This window comes from Lampris incognitus, chromosome 5 (genome assembly GCF_029633865.1).
Source record: "Lampris incognitus isolate fLamInc1 chromosome 5, fLamInc1.hap2, whole genome shotgun sequence".
Classification (NCBI taxonomy): domain Eukaryota; kingdom Metazoa; phylum Chordata; class Actinopteri; order Lampriformes; family Lampridae; genus Lampris; species Lampris incognitus.
In genome coordinates this window covers 4,685,723-4,701,179 of record NC_079215.1, presented here as the reverse complement: position 1 = coordinate 4,701,179, position 15,457 = coordinate 4,685,723, and positions in this window count along the sequence as shown.

The following is a 15,457-nucleotide window of genomic DNA, read 5'->3' as shown; positions in this document are numbered from 1 at the left end:
CTGAACATTTTTAGGAAGTGTTAGAGTACAGGCAAGGGTGACGTATCACAGCATCGTGGCGACCAATCGTAAATAAGAGAGGCCTTCTGTTCTTAAATGAGTTGAGTCGTGACAGACAATAAATTAATCTTTGCAAACAGCAGATCCCTCATTCTGCCACAAGGTGTCAGTATAATCAACGAATGGAGCGTTCGTAATCATGGCGCCTCTCTCTCTCTCTCTCTCTCTCTCCTGTGACGTTTCTCCCATAAATACATGTGATTGTCTCCGATACTATCTAACCGATTCTCCTTTTAACCATATGTTCTGTTCCTCTCATCCCGTCATTACCAACCCAAACCGGTTCTTTTCACCCACCATGTGACTAAAGTTACCCTGTCCTCTGTCTAAATGGCGCCGCAAACATTTGCACACTTTAACCTAAAGTATCCGCACATCTGAATTAATCACCATATTTTAACCTACAGCATCCGCACATCTGAACTAATTACCATATTTTAACCTACAGTATCCACACATCTGAACTAATTACCATATTTAACCTACACTATCCGCACATCTGAGCTAATTACCATATTTTAACCTACAGTATCCACACATCTGAACTAATTACCATATTTTAACCTACAGTATCCGTACAGCTGAACTAATTACCATATTTTAACCTACAGTATCCACACATCTGAACTAATTACCATAATTTAACCTAAAGTATCCACACATCTGAACTAATTACCATATTTTAACCTACAGTATCCGCACATCTGGACTAATTACCATATTTTAACCTACAGTATCCACACATCTGAACTAATCACCATATTTTAACCTACAGTATCCGCACATCTGAACTAATTACCATATTTTAACCTACACTATCCGCACATCTGAGCTAATTACCATATTTTAACCTACAGTATCCACACATCTGAACTAATTACCATATTTTAACCTACAGTATCCGCACATCTGGACTAATTACCATAATTTAACCTACAGTATCCACACATCTGAACTAATCACCATATTTTAACCTACAGTATCCGCACATCTGAACTAATTACCATATTTTAACCTACAGTATCCACACATCTGAACTAATTACCATAATGTAACCTAAAGTATCCACACATCTGAACTAATTACCATATTTTAACCTACAGTATCCGCACATCTGGACTAATTACCATATTTTAACCTACAGTATCCACACATCTGAACTAATCACCATATTTTAACCTACAGTATCCGCACATCTGAACTAATTACCATATTTTAACCTACACTATCCGCACATCTGAGCTAATTACCATATTTTAACCTACAGTATCCACACATCTGAACTAATTACCATATTTTAACCTACACTATCCACACATCTGAACTAATTACCATATTTTAACCTACAGTATCCGCACATCTGGACTAATTACCATATTTTAACCTACAGTATCCACACATCTGAACTAATCACCATATTTTAACCTACAGTATCCGCACATCTGAACTAATTACCATATTTTAACCTACACTATCCGCACATCTGAGCTAATTACCATATTTTAACCTACAGTATCCACACATCTGAACTAATTACCATATTTTAACCTACAGTATCCGTACATCTGAACTAATTACCATATTTTAACCTACAGTATCCACACATCTGAACTAATCACCATATTTTAACCTACAGTATCCGCACATCTGAACTAATTACCATATTTTAACCTACACTATCCGCACATCTGAACTAATTACCATATTTTAACCTACAGTATCCGTACATCTGAACTAATTACCATATTTTAACCTACAGCATCCGCACATCTGAACTAGTCACTATGTTTCCTTTACCTGAGGGATTCCCTGTCAACTGTCCATTCAATATTTGGCACAGCCGCTCCGGGGGCGTCTGGGTAGCGTGGTGGTCCATTCCGTTGCCTACCAAAACCGAGATCGCCGGTTTGAATCCCGGTGTTACTTCCGGCTTGGTCGGGCCTACAGGCACAACTGGCTGTGTCTGCGGGTGGGAAGCCGGACTTGGGAATGTGTCCTGGTCGCTGCACCAGCGCCTCCTCTGGTCGGTCGGGGTGCCTGTTCGGGGGGGAGGCTGGAGAGGGGATAGCGTGATCCTCCCACGCGCTACGTCCCCCTGGTGAAACTCCTCACTGTCAGGTGAAAAGAATCGGCTGGCGGCTCCACGTGTATCGGGGGCAAGTAGTACCGGCTGCAGCCTGCGGGAAGGCGGAGTCGGCCGTCATGCCCGTCCAGCCCCGCCCACATTCACCGTCCAGCCCCGCCCACATTCACCGTCCAACCCCGCTCACGTTCATTACGTCACCGTGCTTTTGAGTTGGCATTTTGCCACCCAGTCGCAGCCCCGAACAGGATAATGTTACTACCACATTGTGCATGATTCTTAATAGGCAGGACACGTCCAGGGTGCCCCCCTCCCCGCCTGCCGCCCAATGGCTGCTGGGATAGGCTGCAGCTTCCCGCCACCCCGAGCGCAGGATGAGCGGTTCAGATAATGGACGGACGGACGGACGTCAATGTAATCAATGTAAAACGTGAAACTCTCTTAGGCTCATGTTAAGCACAGACGTGATTTTCTGCATAAATCGCTGTCACCGTCAATCTCTTGCGGGTGGGCGGAGCTGCACCTGTGGGCGGGGCTGGGCGGGGCCATCTCCGCCTTCCCGCAGGCTGCAGCCATTACCTTCTCATCGGAGGTGGCACGTGGTAGTCTGCAGCCCTCCCCGGATCGGCAGTGGGGGGGGGGGCGTTGTGGTGCTGCAGAGACCGGGACGGCTCGGAAGAGTGGGGTAATTGGCCAGGTACAACTGGGGTGAAAAAAAGGGGGGGGGTCGGAAAAAGAAAAGAAAAAAATGGCGGTCTGCCTTTACCCCTTTCTGAAGTTTCAGTGACTACAGCATGTGTGGATGGCGTCGCCACTGATGCGTTATCCCCTTCTGTTAAGGCTTCACTCATGATGACCTGGTGTGATCCTAACGCACACGCACACACACGCACGCACACGCACGCACACACGCACACACGCGTTGCGTTGAATTAAACCGACAAAATAGGCCATCCTCTCCTCTCAGCTGACACGAGGGTGCTGTGTTGCTCTATTCGTCCCATGCATCCCTCTTTCTCGGTCCGTTTGTCGCCCCCTCTCCCCCTCTCTCTCTCCCCCTCTTTCGCTTCCTCTCCGTCTCTCTCTCTCCGTCTCTCTTCCTCTCCAGCATTTTCTTCCTCTCCGTCTCTCCCTCTTTCTCTTCCTCTCCATCTCTCTCTCTCCGTCTCTCTCTCTCTCCAGCTTTGTCTTCCTGTCCATCTCTCTCTCTCCGTCTCTCTCTCTCTCCAGCTTTGTCTTCCTGTCCATCTTTCTCTTCCTCTCCGTCTCTCTTCCTCTCCGTCTCTCTTCCTCTCCAGCTCTCTCTTCCTCTCCGTCTCTCTTCCTCTCCGTCTCTCTTCCTCTCCAGCTCTCTCTTCCTCTCCGTCTCTCTTCCTCTCCAGCTCTCTCTCTCCGTCTCTCTCTCTCTCCAGCTTTGTCTTCCTCTCCAGCTCTCTCTTCCTCCCCGTCTCTCTTCCTCTCCAGCTCTCTCTCTCCGTCTCTCTCTCTCTCCAGCTTTGTCTTCCTGTCCATCTTTCTCTTCGTCTCCGTCTCTCTTCCTCTCCATCTCTCTCTCTCCGTCTCTCTCTCTCTCCAACTTTCTCTTCCTGTCCATCTTTCTCTTCCTCTCCGTCTCTCTTCCTCTCCAGCTCTCTTCCTCTCCGTCTCTCTCTCTCTCCAACTTTCTCTTCCTCTCCGTCATGTGGTAGATTTGAAGTGTGTGATGAATAGTCTCTGCTTCACTTCTGTATAGCCTCCACTTCTTGCTCTCCTATAGCTGGAGTAGCATGTTTTTGTGTCAGTGAAGTGTGACTGACACACACTCTCTCTCTCTCTCTCTTTCTCTCTCTCTCTCACACACACACACACACACGTAGTGCTTCACATAAGATGCAACTCTCCTACCCTTCCTCCCACAGTTTGTCATGTGGGGCCTTTACCTCCCCTCCCCTCCTCTCCTTCCCTCCTCCTCATCCCATCCTCTCCTTCCGTCCCCTCGTCTCCTTCCCTCCTCCTCTCCTTCCCTCCTCCTCCCCTCGTCTCCTTCCCTCCTCCTCGTGGCCCCTCCTCTCCTTCTGTCCTCTCTTCTCCTCGTCCCTTCCTCTCCTTCCCTCCTCCTCCCCTCCTCTCCTTCCCTCCTCCTCATCCCATCCTCTCCTTCCCTCCTCCTCGTGGCCCCTCCTCTCCTCTCCTTCCCTCCTCCTCCCCTCGTCTCCTTCCCTCCTCCTCGTGGCCCCTCCTCTCCTTCTGTCCTCTCTTCTCCTCGTCCCTTCCTCTCCTTCACTCACCTCCTCCTTGTCTCCTCTCCTTGTCCAGCGATCCCGGAGGGAACCATCAACAGTGTAGAATTTCAAAGCGGTGACGGGTTAATGCTGCGGGATGAAGCTGACTGATCCCATTTGTCCAGACTGACTTCTGGTCTGCTGACTGCAGGCTAGACGCCTGTCAGAGAGCATTATCTTTTCTTTTCTTTTTTTTACCCTCCCCCCCCTTCTCTCCCCAGTTGTACTTGGCCAATTACCCCACTCTTCCGAGCCGTCCCGGTCGCCGCTCCACCCCTTCTGCCAATGCGGGGAGGGCTGCAGACTACCACATGCCTCCTCCCATACATGAGTCGCCGCCAGCCGCTTCTTTTATTCCCCCCAGTTCCCCCTCCCCCCCGAACAGGTGCCCCGACCCACCAGAGGAGGCGCTAGTGCAGCGACCAGGACACATACCCACATCCGGCTTCCCACCCGCAGACACAGCCAGTTGTGTCTGTAGGGACGCCCGACCAAGCCGGAGCGCCTCCTCTGGTCAGGCGGGGCGCCTGTTCTGGAGGGAGGGGGGGAGGGGAAACTGGGGGGAAAAGCGTGGTCCTTCCACACGCTACGCCCCCCCCTGGTGAAACTCCTCACTGTCAGGTGAAAAGAAGCGGCTGGCGACTCCACATGTAGGGGAGGAGGCCTGTGGTAGTCTGCAGAGGGGGCGGAGCAGAGACCGGGACTTTTGGTTGATGACGCTGTTCAATAGATGGCCACCGGGCCTCCCACCCAAAAAGCCCTCCTCCTCCTATCAAATGCGAATGTCTCTCATACACACACACACACACACACACACACACACACACACACACATGCGGTACTGCAACGACAGGAAAAGGTAAGCTAGCACATACTGAGACGGTAAACAGACGTCTAACAGACCCACATAGTAATATACCACACACGGACACACAACCCAGGGACAACCACACCTCTGATACACTAACCTAGCACCACACCACACACGGACACACAAGGCAGGGACAACCACACCTCTGATACACTAACCTGGCACCACACCACACACTGACACACAGCCCAGGGACAACCACACCTCTGATACACTAACCTAGCACCACACCACACACGGACACACAAGGCAGGGACAACCACACCTCTGATACACTAACCTAGCACCACACCACACACTGACACACAACCCAGGGACAACCACACCTCTGATACACTAACCTAGCACCACACCACACACTGACACACAAGGCAGAGAGCGACGGCTTCACGTCTTACACACCCAGATCGTCTTACAGTGCAGTACTGACACAGTTTGTGCACAGGAATGATGCAGGATCTCAAATCCTGTCTGGAGAAACAGGGACGGAAAGCCCTGGAGAGAGGAGGGGAGAGAGAGAGAGAGAGAGAGAGAGAGAGAGAGAGAGAGAGAGAGAGAGAGAGAGAGAGGAGAGAGAGAGAGAGAGAGAGAGAGAGAGAGAGAGGAGGAGGAGAGAGAGAGAGAGAGAGGAGGAGAGAGAGAGAGAGAGAGAGAGAGAGAGAGAGAGGAGGAGAGAGAGAGAGACAGAGAGAGAGAATGAGAGAGAGGAGAGAGAGCATGAGAGAGAGAGAGAGAGAGAGAGAGAGAGAGATTTTTTGATTTTAAAAAGGTACATTTATTCAGAATACATTACAGTCCAACAGCTGATAATCAAACCCAATCATCTCTTTATCATCCAGCTCATACCAACAAAAAACAGTGTCAGGAAAAAAAGACCATTGAGTATCTAAACAAGCATTTGCAAAAACAGAAATTCAAAATAAAACAGGCCAACGTCAACACAAATTCGCCTCAGGGGCTTTGCAGCAACACAACATCCTGTCCTTAGACCCTCGCATTGGACGAGGAACAACTCCCTAAAAACCCCTTTAACAGGGAGAAAAACTAGGAAGAGACCTCAGGGAGAGCACCAGAGGAGGGATCTGTCCCCCAAGATGCACAACCGGCAATGACGTCGAGTTTACACAATTTACATACCGAAGAAATAAAATGAAACAAAGCCGGTAATACAGCCAGGACTTTCTCTCATTACGCACATTAAAAAAAGAAAGAAAAACACCTTCATCAACTCCCACTATGCACAACACCACCCCCAGTTCTGCAAACAAGGCCACTTCGGTGTAGAAGCTGTGCTCTGTAGGGTGATGCTCGTGGTGGAAACCGGTTTCTGGGAAAGTCCTGGAGAGCACCAGTGGTGGACATCCAGCCTGGCTCCATCAATCAGTGGCTCCCCCAGCAGCAGTAAGAGGAAGGTCGCCCGGTGCAACACACTCGTCGACCAAACTCGTCTTAAGCATCGTCGAGGAGTTGCAAGTTCACTTTCTGTACCAGTTTTCCTGGTCAGTAAACGTGTTCACCTCCAAATCTCCTGTGGTTTTCATTAAACGTCTGACTGAGTCAACAAAAAGCTGCAAGTCTGGAAAGTAATTTTCCACCTCGACCGCCCTCCAACCCTTGGTGACCTGTAAAAACTTCCTGATTTTCAGGAAAGCACAGCTCCCTTCAGTGTCCACCTGTGTACGAGGAGTGGGAACTAACTCACAGTCACTTTCTCCTGTGTCCTCCTCAGATGAAGAGGAGGAGGATGGCTTTTTACCTTTTGAAACCCTCTTTGCTTTTAAAGTGTCCCGTCTACCCTCTGTGGGCTTCCTTTTAATAGACTTTTTTAATTTTATTTCACCATCCGACAGCATCTCTTCCTCTTCCTCAAATACAGACTCTGCCGCGCTAACAGCACTCTGCTGTATTTGCTTCTTCCCACCACAGTTCATATCTCGCCCAGCCAGTTTGCTGCACTCCCCGTTCTCGCTGTTTTCATTTCCATCAGCTTCCACCTGTTCAAGTCCTGTCACCTTCTCATCGTGATCACCTTTTTAACCTGCTCCACCTGCCCACCTTCCTCTCCTGCCTGCTCAGTCTGTCCGTTGTCCTTGTGTTCTCCAGCCTCGGTCTCTTTCTGTTCCACCACCCGGTCCATTCCTCCTGCCCCTCGCTCCCCGGCCTCCTGTCTGCCCTGTGCCGACTCGGCAGCGCCGCCTTCAACCGGAGATGCGCCGCTCGTGGCGGCATCAGGAGACGAAGGCCTTCCTTGAGGCTCAGACCTACCCTCACTCCTGTCGGGACAAGACCTTATTAAATGCCCCTCAGACCCACAGCCAAAACATGTCATCATGCCGGATGTAACAAAGACAATGTAGTCGAACTCGTCGATCCTGAACTTAAGCTTCAGATCCAAATCCTCTGCATTGTCTCTCAGAATCACGAAGCCTTGTCTCCTATGGGACACAACGTGTCTCAAGTGAGGAGACTTGCAACCTGAAGAGACCATTTTTATCGGGGACACTAGATACGGGGGAACATTAGAAATGGTGATTCTCGTGGCAGGATTAGCCAGCTGCAGAACGGGAGTCAACATGTCCTTAATCACCACACTGCTGTCCACCACCTGCTTGGCTTTATCAACACTATCATAAACATGGCCGCGGCGCTGCTCATCCTGGATGCTGATGTTATGCTTCCATATCCCACATGCTCGCCTACCGCGAGGCAGCGCTCCTCCACCGAGCACGTGACCACTGGACCCACTTTAATCGTGTGCCGGCGTGTCAACTTTTCAAACGCCGTCCCTCCACCTCCCACAGCGGCCATACTGCCCCGCTGAGGGCGGTAGCGCCGCTACCTGAAAAAACAACTCCACTCAGACCTGTCTCCAAAAAAACAAAACTAACTAAAAGACATCAAAAAAGCACATGAATAAGGACAAGAAGGGTTGGGGAAAAAAGCTCGTTTTAGAAACTCGTTTATACCGAGGCAACATGCTGCTACTCCGTCCTCACTCGTACTTCCGCTCCGCTCCGAGAGAGAGAGAGCATGAGAGAGAGAGAGCATGAGAGAGAGAGAGAGAGCATGAGAGAGAGAGAGAGCATGAGAGAGAGAGCATAAGAGAGAGCGAGAGAAAGAGAGAGAGCATGAGAGAGAGAGAGAGCATGAGAGAGAGAGCATAAGAGAGAGCGAGAGATAGTGCATGATAGAGATGGCATGAGCGAGAGAGAGCGAGAAAAGAGAGTATGAGAGCATGAGAAAGAGAGCACGAGAGAGAGAGCATGAGAGAGAGTGCATGAGAGACAGAAAGCATGAGAGAGAGAGCATGAGAGAGAGAGAGAGAGAGAGAGAGAGAGAGAGAGAGAGTGCATGAGAGAGAGAGCATGAGAGAGAGAGCATGAGAGACAGCGAGAGAGAGGATGAGAGAGTGGGGGAGAGAGAGCATGAGAAAGAGAGCATGAGAGCGAGAGAGAGAGCATGAAAGAGAACATGAGAGATACAGAGCAAGAGAGAGAGAGCAAGAAAGAGAGCGCATGAGAGAGAGAGAGCATGAGAGAGAGAGAGCGGGAGAGAGAGCAAGAGAGAGAGTATGAGAGAGCAAGAAAGAGAGAGCGCATGAGAGAGACAGAGCATGAGAGAGAGAGAGAGAGAGAGAGCGGGAGAGAGCATGAAACAGCAAGAGAGAGAGCGTATGAGAGAGCAAGAAAGAGAGAGCACATGAGAGAGACAGAGCATGAGAGAAGAGAAAGCATGAGCGAGAGAAAGAGAGAGCATGACAGAGAGAGAGAACTGGTCCTGAGGCTTAGAGCACAAACCTACTCTAGTAACACACCTCAGCAACACAACACATCACCAGTCAGACCCAATCACATTACCAAACAGTTAAAACTAAACTACATCACACACTGGCAACACAAACACACACACAGAGCAACATGGACAGTGCTGTCTGTCTCCACATGGACAGTGTTGTCTGTCTCCGCATGGACACCGCATGGACAGTGCTGTCTGTCTCTACATGGACAGTGCTGTCTGTCTCCGCATGGACAGTGCTGTCTGTCTCCACAAGGACAGTGTTGTCTGTCTCCGCATGGACAGTGCTGTCTGTCTCTGCATGGACAGTGCTGTCTGTCTCCGCATGGACAGTGCTGTCTGTCTCTACATGGACAGTGCTGTCTGTCTCTACATGGACAGTGCCGTCTGTCTCCACATGGACAGTGCTGTCTGTCTCCGCATGGACAGTGCTGTCTGTCTCCACAAGGACAGTGTTGTCTGTCTCCACAAGGACAGTGTTGTCTGTCTCCGCATGGACAGTGCTGTCTGTCTCTGCATGGACAGTGCTGTCTGTCTCCACATGGACAGTGCTGTCTGTCTCCGCATGGACAGTGCTGTCTGTCTCTACATGGACAGTGCTGTCTGTCTCTACATGGACAGTGCCGTCTGTCTCCACATGGACAGTGCTGTCTGTCTCTACATGGACAGTGCTGTCTGTCTCCACATGGACAGTGCTGTCTGTCTCCGCATGGACAGTGCTGTCTGTCTCCACAAGGACAGTGTTGTCTGTCTCCGCATGGACAGTGCTGTCTGTCTCTATATGGACAGTGCTGTCTGTCTCCGCATGGACAGTGCTGTCTGTCTCCACATGGACAGTGCTGTCTGTCTCTACATGGACAGTCCACCACAGCAGATGATGTGAGCATGGTGACTGACCACCTGCTAAAAACAACCCTGACTGTGTGCAGACTGAGTGAGCACAGCCTTGCTGTTGAAAAGGGGAGACACAGGAAAACCTGCCCCCTGCAGAGCAAAGGCTGCACTGTCACTGCACCCTCATCATCATCATCATCATCATCATCACTGCACCCTCAGCGAGCCTGAAACAGAGCTACACTTCCTCACCACAGGTGACGAATATAAACATGTTAGAGAAGCACATTTTAAACAATTCCAACTAATAACAAAAGGTTTTCTAAACCTACCAGATGAAGACAAACTACCAGTCCTGCTGGGGGAGACCCAAAGAGCTGTAAGGTAGCAGCAGTCCATGTTGCTGCCTGCCATAAAGTGAGACCCAAAGAGCTGTAAGGTAGCAGCAGTCCATGTTGCTGCCTGCCATAAAGTGAGACCCAAAGAGCTGTAAGGTAGCAGCAGTCCATGTGGCTGCCTGCCATAAAGTGAGACCCAAAGAGCTGTAAGGTAGCAGCAGTCCATGTTGCTGCCTGCCATAAAGTGAGACCCAAAGAGCTGTAAGGTAGCAGCAGTCCATGTTGTTGCCTGCCATAAAGTGAGGCACAGTGAGTGTAAGGTAGCAGCAGTCCATGTTGCTGCCTGCCATAAAGTGAGGCACAGTGAGTGTAAGGTAGCAGCAGTCCATGATGCTGCCTGCCATAAAGTGAGGCACAGTGAGTGTAAGGTAGCAGCAGTCCATGTTGCTCCCTGCCATAAAGTGAGGCACAGTGAGTGTAAGTTAGCAGCAGTCCATGTTGCTGCTGCCATAAAGTGAGGCACAGTGAGTGTAAGGTAGCAGCAGTCCATGTTGCTGCTGCCATAAAGTGAGGCACAGTGAGTGTAAGTTAGCAGCAGTCTATGTTGCTGCTGCCATAAAGTGAGGCACAGTGATAGTAAGGTAGCAGCAGTCTATGTTGCTGCTGCCATAAAGTGAGGCACAGTGAGTGTAAGTTAGCAGCAGTCTATGTTGCTGCTGCCATAAAGTGAGGCACAGTGATAGTAAGTTAGCAGCAGTCCATGTTGCTGCTGCCATAAAGTGAGGCACAGTGAGTGTAAGTTAGCAGCAGTCTATGTTGCTGCCTGCCATGTTTCTTCACTGTAGTGTTTCTTTGCTGTACTGTGTGTTTCTTTGATGTAGTGTGTTTCTTTGTTGTAGTGTGTTTCTTTGCTGTACTGTGTGTTTCTTTGATGTAGTGTGTTTCTTTGCTGTAGTGTGTTTCTTTGATGTAGTGTGTTTCTTTGCTGTAGTGTGTTTCTTTGCTGTAGCGTGTTTCTTTGCTGTAGTGTGTTTCTTTGATGTAGTGTGTTTCTTTGATGTAGTGTGTTTCTTTGCTGTAGTGTGTTTCTTTGATGTAGTGTGTTTCTTTGCTGTAGTGTGTTTCTTTGCTGTAGTGTGTTTCTTTGATGTAGTGTGTTTCTTTGCTGTAGTGTGTTTCCATGCTGCAGTGTGTTTCTTTGATGTAGTGTGTTTCTTTGATGTAGTGTGTTTCTTTGATGTAGTGTGTTTCTTTGATGTAGTGTGTTTCTTTGCTGTAGTGTGTTTCTTTGATGTAGTGTGTTTCTTTGATGTAGTGTGTTTCTTTGATGTAGTGTGTTTCTTTGATGTAGTGTGTTTCTTTGATGTAGTGTGTTTCTTTGCTGCAGTGTGTTTCTTTGATGTAGTGTGTTTCTTTGATGTAGTGTGTTTCTTTGATGTAGTGTGTTTCTTTGATGTAGTGTGTTTCTTTGTTGTAGTGTGTTTCCATGCTGTAGTGTGTTTCTTTGTTGTAGTGTGTTTCTTTGATGTAGTGTGTTTCTTTGCTGTAGTGTGTTTCTTTGATGTAGTGTGTTTCTTTGCTGTAGTGTGTTTCTTTGCTGTAGTGTGTTTTCCAATTGATGTTTGGCTTTTTTCCCAATGTTTTGCACACTTGCTTTGACAATATGTACATTGTTACATCATGCCAAAGCCGTTTGAACTGAACTGAACTGAGAGAAATCATGAGAGAGCGAGAGAGAATGAGAGAGAGACAGAGAGAGAGAGTCCATGAGAGAGCATGAGAGGGCGAGCGAGAGAGAGCATGAGCACGAGAGCAAGCATGAGAGAGAGGGAGAGAGGGAGAGAGAGCGAGAGAAAGTATGAGTGAGAGAGAGTGAGAGAGAGCATGAGAGAGTGAGAGAGGGAGAGAGAGCGAGAGAGTATGAGTAAGAGAGAGAGTGAGAGAGAGCATGAGAGAGTGAGAGAGTGAGAGAGGGAGAGAGAGCGAGAGAGAGTATGAGTAAGAGAGAGAGTGAGAGAGTCCATGAGAGAGTGAGAGAGTCCATGAGAGAGTGAGAGAGAGTATGAGAGGGCGAGCGAGAGAGAGCATGAGCACGAGAGCAAGCATGAGAGAGGGAGAGAGAGGGAGAGAGAGGGAGAGAGAGGGAGAGAGAGGGAGAGAGAGTATGAGTGAGAGAGAGGGAGAGAGAGGGAGAGAGAGGGAGAGAGAGTATGAGTGAGAGAGAGGGAGAGAGAGGGAGAGAGAGGGAGAGAGAGTATGAGTGAGAGAGAGGGAGAGAGAGCGAGAGAGAGTCTCGTGTGTGTGTGTGTGTGTGTGTGTGTGTGTCCACGTGTTTAGGACAAGGGCAGATGGGGGACAAGGCACCTGCATGGCTGCTCTCATGACCCCCCCCCCCCCTCATCATCCATGTCTCGTAGACGTTCTCATTCCTGCACGGCTGAGGACAGACATGAAGGACCCGTGCTGGTCTCTGGTTGAAATCCCCTGCCAAGCTCACATAATGACAGAAGCAGGGGCCGCGTTTTTCCCCTTTGAGGAAACCCACCACTTGTCCGGTCCAAAACGGCGTCGAGCGGTGAGTCCTCTGAGTGGAACCTGAGAGGTGGCCCGTCAAACCGCCGTCACACAACTGTGGCATTTGTTGACTTTGTGGTTGTAAAGACCAGAGGAACAAGCAGCCTCTCTCCATTAGATTTGGACGAGCTATCAGAGCCCCGTCCCCACACAGCATCCGGATGTGGGCCACTTCAGGCAGTGATGCAGTACTGCTGGTCTTCTTCTGGCCCTGACACAATGGATGTGAGCCTGAAGTGGCCCACATGTATAATAGTAAATATGGCCCAAATATGCCAAATCACATGTGGGCCTTTTCTGGCAAAGACACGGTGCTCTGGGCAACATGTGGTCTGGATGTGACCCTGAAGTGGCCCGTGTGGTAAATGGTGAATATGGCCCAAATAGCACAACACAAATATGGCCACCTTTGGCAAGTATGTGGCACATGTGGCATTGCTATGGCTTGGTTCTGGCCCGGATCTGGCCAACAGGAGCGGACCACCCAAGTGCCATCATTCCACGCGGTATGTGGGCCAAATGACGTGCCGGGTGTGGGACGGGTCCGGGCCACAGCAGTGCTGCTATCTGAGTTGGAGATAGAGACACACTGTCCTCTATACCGCAGGTAAAACCAGTATCTACGGTTCATTCAACCGCCACAATGAAACGTTGGGCCAAAACAACAGAGACTGGCGGCAGGTGGCTGAGTTCAGGAGGTGTTGGGAGTCTGTAACACAAAGATATCTGGTCAGACACGACAGGGCCCACCAAGGGCGTCCGGGTGAGGTGGCGGTCTATTCCACTGCCTACCAACACGGGGCTCGCCGGTTCAAATCCCCGTGTTACCTCCGGCTTGGTCGGGCGTCCCTACAGAGACACAACTGGCTGTGTCTGCGGGTGGGAAGCCGGGTGTGGGTATGTGTCCTGGTCGCTGCACTAGCGCCTCCTCTGGTCAGTCGGGCCGCCTGTTCGGGGTGGAGGGGGAACAGCGTGATCCTCCCACGCGCTACTTCCCCCCGGTGAAACTCCTCACTGTCAGGTGAAAAGAAGCGGCTGGCGACTCCGCACGCCGCGGTGTCGTAGTGGCGAAGGGAAAGGGGGAAGGACCTACCAGGGCCCCCCGGGGGGTGGGGGGGGGCAGGGCTCGGCAAGCCTGGAACTAAAAGTTTGTTTTGGTTTGCAAATTCTGATTTCTAACTAATTAGCGTCATAACCTGAGTTAAAATTGGCTCAACACATCGGTTGAGGGACTTAAAGAAAATAGTGGAGGCTCTCTGAAGCCCCTCTCACCCCTTACAAAATGTGCTAAATGGTTTAGTCCGCCTCTCACGAGCGTCTCTCAACGCAGCTCCTCCAGTCCTGTCGCGAGTGACTGCTGACACTAGGTCGGACCCGGCCCAAGGCGTAAGCGAACTAAGCGGTCACGTCCCAAGAGCGCTTGAAATGTCAAACCCAACAAGTCGATAAATACATTTCTGTGTGTGTGTGATGCATCATATCAGTAGCAATCACCAAAAACCCAAAACTAAATATTCTGACATCATGTTGTTAACGAACTGATGCTACTGGTTTAATCACTTCCGCTGCCTACGTCAGAGCTGGGGTCAGGCTCATGCGCGTCATAACTGTAAGCAAGCACATGGCGACGGCGTGTCCCCTGAAAGGGGTCGTCCGTCTGGCGTGGAGAAGCAAAGGAGGAGGAGAGCAGCGGAGGACCAAAAACAGCAGGATAAAGGCACGTTTCCACCACCAACTACGGCATCACGAACATTCACTAACAATGACGTTAGTTAAATAGAGGCCTCGAACGAGCCAAGGTATGAGGAGCTAACGTCAGCTAGCATGGTTAGCTAGCTAGATGGCTAGTGCTTTAATCTATCATTAGCTAACAAAGTATATCAGTAGCGACGGTTACTGGATGAGGCTGGGGGGCGGGGGGGGGGCAAATCAAATTCTGCTTAGGGCCCCATAAAGCCTGGGGCCGGCTCTGAGTTAAGATAGAGATTAATGTACTGCGACTGAAAATAGCAGAACTCCAAAAAGTGACGCGTGAGAGACAAAAGGGGCCAACGGGGTCTGAACTGGGGTCTACACTGGAGACTGAACTGGGGTCTACACTGGAGTCTGAACTGGGGTCTGAACTGGGGTCTACACTGGGGTCTGAACTAGGGTCTGAACTGGGGTCTGAACTGGGGTCTACACTGGAGTCTGAACTGGGGTCTGAACTGGGGTCTACACTGGAGTCTGAACTGGGATCTGAACTGGAGTCTGAACTGGGGTCTGAACTGGGATCTGAACTGGGGTCTGAACTGGGATCTGAACTGGAGTCTGAACTGGGGTCTACACTGGAGTCTGAACTGGGGTCTGAACTGGGATCTGAACTGGGGTCTGAACTGGGGTCTACACTGGAGTCTGAACTGGGGTCTACACTGGGGTCTACACTGGAGTCTGAACTGGGGTCTACAATGGAGTCTGAACTGGGGTCTACACTGGAGTCTGAACTGGAGTCTGAACTGGGGTCTGAACTGGGGTCTACACTGGAGTCTGAACTGGGGTCTACACTGGAATCTGAACTGGGGTCTGAACTGGGATCTGAACTGGGATCTGAACTGGGGTCTGAACTGGGATCTGAACTGGGGTCTACACTGGAGTCTGAACT